Source organism: Epinephelus fuscoguttatus, linkage group LG20, assembly GCF_011397635.1.
Source record: "Epinephelus fuscoguttatus linkage group LG20, E.fuscoguttatus.final_Chr_v1".
Taxonomy (NCBI): Eukaryota; Metazoa; Chordata; class Actinopteri; order Perciformes; family Serranidae; genus Epinephelus; species Epinephelus fuscoguttatus.
The window spans coordinates 11,947,292-11,953,012 of record NC_064771.1 but is presented as its reverse complement, the minus strand read 5'-3'; positions in this window follow the sequence as shown (position 1 = coordinate 11,953,012).

The following is a 5,721-nucleotide window of genomic DNA, read 5'->3' as shown; positions in this document are numbered from 1 at the left end:
TCTCTTAATGACAAATATAAATACCAACTGTGAAACTATTCCTGTAATTATCTGAAGCATTCTCTATTCACTATATAATAGACCGTGCATACAGACATGAGTGAACAAGCTAGCTAATGAAAATAACATTAGGTAATGTTAGCTAGTCTAAAGCTTTCAATCCTCTATCAACATATAAATTAGTTAACGTTAATCTCATGTAAAGCCTTCACATAGAGTAACTGGCTAACTATCTCTGACTAAATTAAACCAGCAAGGCTTACTACTCTGCGTCTATAACGGCTAGCTAACACCTTGGCTGGTATATTGGCTGCCATATCAGGCTGTTACAAAGGCTAGCTGGTAAGCTAACGTTGACGTTACTAACAAGCTAGCAAGCGTGTTAGCTAACGTTAGCTAGCTTCAACATACAGTACACAATGCCGCGGGCCATATGCTACAGTAAACACAAAATCATCAAACAATCAAGATTAACGTTATTTTAAGAAGACTAGACATGTCAAAGACACCACCAATGTTTGAGGAAATTCAAGCGAACTCCCACCATCAACAGCTTCATAACTTACCTGCTGTTAGCTAACGTTACCGTTGCTGTTCGTCTGTCAGCCTGTCAAGTTCTCCTCAGACAACGCACTTTGGAAAAGATGCAGCTGTCTCGTGCTGGCAGGAATGAATTCCCATTGGCTGTTGGGGCTGCAGATGGATTCAGTGTGCTTAAGTGCTTTTGGCAGAAGGAGCGTGCAGTTTAGAAACACTGTAAAACAGCTATAGTGATTTCCCCTACAAAAACATTGAATAGTCTGTATTTTCTAAATCTGTTCCCTCTCGACATTTACTCCTTGAACGCCGTTCCAATGCGTTCCACCCCATTTCCACCACTGACTACAATAATGTTATAAATAACTATAGTATATGAAATAGTGTTGTTTTCCAAGTGAGTAATACTATGATGATATTATATAAAATATATAGTATTACTTTAATGTCTTAATAGTCTTACTATTTTGTTTGTAATAGTAGTACTATAGTATATTATATAGTCGTTCTTCTAAACAAACTATAGGGCATTCCTACAGTAATACTATGATAATGTTAGTGTGAATGTATACTATTACAGTAGTATTTTTAATAGTATTATTAAAGTGTTTTTTCTGTTTTGGTAGTATTCCTATATTAATTCAAATAACATTACAATAGCATATTATGTAGTGTTTCTGTAGTTGTTTTTCGAGTACCATAAAAAATTCCTTCAGCAATGATGATGTCATAATTTATTGTATTACTATAGTGTCTTTAATTGTTTGTAACTATTACCAAAACCAAATCTGTAGTACTACTAAAATAATTTTCAATAGTGTGTTCCAAAAAACACAGAATTATTCTAGTTATACTCATTGTTTTTTTTTTTTGTTTTTGGTTTTTTTTGGTGATTCTTTAGTAATTCCTTGAGTAATACTTAAGTGTTTTAACACCTAGAAATGATCATATGTGCATGTCAAAATTTTAAATTCATGCTTTTAAAATTACATAACATGAATTTATGTGGTGTCATTTTTGCTCACAAAATCACTGTATTCCCAATAAAAAGCACCTTGTGAAGGGCTTGTCTATGACACGTTCCTGATGCTTAGTCATCAGCGTGACCTTATAAACCATCTGCTGACGCCCTGGCACAGTTTTGAGCATGGAGTCTGTTTTATGATGTTTTCAGTGCGGTAAATGGACCTCTGGGATGTCTGACTGGGAGTGAACTGGGGGTAGGTGTGGGCTGGGAGAGCTGTCGGTGAAGAGCCATTGACAGTTATCATGGTAACACGTAAACAAGCAGAGTGAAAAGAGACACCACAATCATCATGACTGTGCATGTGTCTGCGCCTCAAAGGGGCCTTGTTTCTGTGTATTTAAATACATATGTAATAAATACACAATGTATTTGAGTGATTGCATCTATAATTAAATCACCCGTGTGTCCTCAGATGATCCCGTGCATCAGCAAAAAAAATGGCAATGTGCTTAAAATATAAGCATTGCAAATGTATAAATAAGCCTCGTAGTAGTCGCTGCACATTGTTTACTGTGACAGAAACAGTAAGTGCTGGGTTCAAAATAGCAAATGGCCCCTCAAAGTGTCTTCTCCAAACCACATAAGGTGGAAAAGTCTGTGTATGTGCCAGACATAGTAAGAAAATAAATAAAACTAAATTCAGCGTCTCTAAAACATCTGTGTGGGCTGACGGAGAGGGACATAAACCGGAAAACGAACACATGTCTGCACTTCTATGTGCATCTGTTGTTTAGACACCTACAACCCACGCTAAATGTTTTCACCAGCCTTGTCCTGCCACACAGGGAACAAATATCCCAAAATATCAGGCCTTTGTAGAGACAAATCTGTGTAGTGTAGAATGCACAGTATAATAAAATACTTTAAATCATTAATATTGTAGAAACAGCAATTACTATCTGAAACCAAAGACAGGTAATAATAATTAAAAAATCTGCTTTGCACTGACATCTTTAGATACTGCTCCTTCACAGTAATCCAGAATTACAAAAACTACCCTTACCAACTGTTCACACCCACACACTGTCAAAAAAATACAGGGCACTAGTTATTTTGAATAAAACCTTAACAGTCATACTGTCACAGGACGCAAAGAATAATTAAAAGCACAACCAATGGTGTTACGTGTGGGAATTGAGAAACTATCAACTCTCTGCAGCTGACCTTTATCCACAGCTTCCAGGCCAGTTGGAACACTGTGTGGAGTTTTCATCTTCCCCCCTGTGTCAGTGTGGCCTTTCTAAGAGTTTTCCTCCTACCCAGTCCAAAAGCATGCAGATTAAGTTAACTGCCAACTCTAAATTGCATGTGAATGTCAATGTGGTTGTCTGTCTCTATGTTGTGTAACTGACCTGTCCAAAGTCCACCCTACCTATAGGGCTGGGTAATTTTTTAAAGAGTAACGATACCGGAACCCTTAAAGTGATACTGATACCGGTAGAATACTTCATTCAATACCCATCTTACGAATCGAGTGGCAACTAGTATAGCCATACAGTCGAACATATTGGTGGCATCTCAGCACAGTAAACTGCCGGGTCCATGTCATTGGTCTGACAGCCCATTGGTCCGACATCCCATTAGTCCGACGGTCCGCGGTGCTGAACGGCTCCCGGCGGGTGTTTCTACCTTGATGATGCTTCGCGACCAGCTCTGGGTCAGCTGGGAAAGACTTGAAGTGAAGCAGGCTCATGGCTTATGTGTTTGTCACTTTCTTTTTTATTTTAACCCACACCATGATCTTTTCCTGACCCTAACCAAGTGGTTTTTGTGCCTAAACCTAACCAGACCTTAACCACAGGGCATCATGATGATTTTGGAACAGACTTCGGAACAATGGGTTTAATATGGTCGGAACAATGGGATGTCGGACCAATGGGCAGTTCCCAAACTGCCAACTGCATCCAGTACAACGCACTCGACTTCACCTCTCTACAGACTGTATGGGTTGTATCTACATACACACACAGTGACAGAGCTAACTGTTAGCATCGCATGGCTAACAATTATCAGGAAGTTTAACAACAGACTTGAGCCATTTTGATGTGAGTTTGTCGGAACCTTTCAACAGCTCGGTGTTGTATGTTAGCTGGTGCTGCTGTGTTAGCTCATGCGGATGTTAGCTCTGTTAGCTGGGAGGAGAGTGGCTAAAATGAGACTCTCAGCACAAATAGGATTGAATACAGGTATAGTTTGACTGGAGATGGTACGATACTACTTGGTACTGGGTTATTTCAGTTGATACCTTAAAAGGTATCAAGTACCAATATCACCTATCCCCCAACGACCCTCTAAGGAAAAGTTTTTACGGATAATGGATGAATATTACATAGTCAATATTCTGCAAAGGTAGGAGCGCTTCATTGCAAAACAATAGTGACAACATCAGAAAAAAATTATCCAATTGACGTTGAGTATGACTGAATAATTTTTTAATTTTTGTGCCATACTATTAAAATGGTCCATCCCATGTGGGACTACATGACACACTAAAAACACACCTTGGTCAGGTGACATTCATTTTCCGAAGAAAAACAAAGTATTGTCTATACGTCAACCCGGTCTCATTCTGAAGTCACTGCATGCCGGTGCTTGGGCAGTGACTTCCATGTCAGATGCGGCGGGACAATAACATAACTTAAGGGGGCAAAAAGTCCAAGTATGCCATGCGTAAGGGGTGGTGGATGGGTCCAACAATCACCTGACTTTCATCCCAGAGGCCGGTGTTTGCTTACTCATTGATTGTATAGCCAAACCCTATTGTTTTTTTCTAAACCCAGCCATTTGCTTTTGTTGCCTTAGCCCAACCACATGCATGTGCTGACTTAAAGTTACCACGTGCATTTGTAGTTGAAGGAAAAAAAAGCCAAGTTGCACCGTTATGCTGAAGTAGTACAGTTATTTTGAGAAAGACTGTATGCAAACTCTACATTTCCCATGAAAACAGAAGTGTATTTTCAAAAAACACTGCATGTTACAGGCAGAAGATGACACGGCATCCCAGAACGTCAACAACATATGCACCCTGGGTACCTTGCATGTCATATGTAGATGTGAAAGGTCCACGACCAAGCAGAGATATGTGACAAGGTTGGTGTGAGAATGTTTTGCGTTCGTCATTCCAGAGCCAAAGTTAAATATGTTTAACGCAGCAACACATTAAAGAAATACTAAAGTTGATAAATCCGGAATTAACCCCAGGATAAAGTACAAAAAAGAGTAATGTGAAACAAATGTATTTCATGTTCTATTTCATGTAACTAACATACTGAGCAATGCTGATCCTGTTCTTCAATTCCAACATACTGTCCTGTTTCAGATAAAGTGGTAAGAAACGACACCTTACTTTCCCTGTGGACAGAATCCAGTTGACATTTTCATTTTCAAAACCAAATTCTGTCTTGATATACGGTATGCAAGTATTTGATATTTCAAACGTAACTAAAATCCCATTAAAATTTTGCGTACATTGCCAAACATTTCACCAAAGCATGTAATAGGAACACAGCGTGGGTACAGCTGGGTATTTTTTGGCCATTAGTTTGCACATGTAGCAACAGTCTGAGTCTCATATGAGCATTGTCTGCAGCTTGTTATTCTACATGAGCTCCATGTTGGGATCTGGAGTCCGGCCTTCTCTCGCCTTCATCAATCACCCCTGCGACAGTGAATGGCAGAATAATATTGTTGCTGGTGGTTGATTGGGAAGCCTCCCTTGTGACTGTGTGTACGAGTGAGACAGAGAGGGAGCATGAATGTGTGTATTTGTATGTTAATATAGACCTTCTTGACTGGGGGTGTTAGGGATTTGTGTGTGAGTGTTTGTATCTTCTCAGCAGGTATTTGTGTATATGTGCAGCTGATCTGTAATATCACTCACTGTATGCACACACAGACACACACACAGACACAGTAGGTGTACTTTAACTCCTTGGCGCCTGGGTCTTCCTGTAGTGCTGGAGCTGGGCTGTGCACTGCTGGACAGGCTCTTCCCGTTAAGGGCCCTGTGGTTACGGAGGGACCATGTGCCCATTCACCACTGTTTGTTTTCTATGTCATTATGAGTCCAGCACTCCTTCACTGACCGGCCCCATCGAAATAGTCTCCTTTGTTAGACACACTCTCTCCCCCGTCATGGAACCATATAAAAACATTTG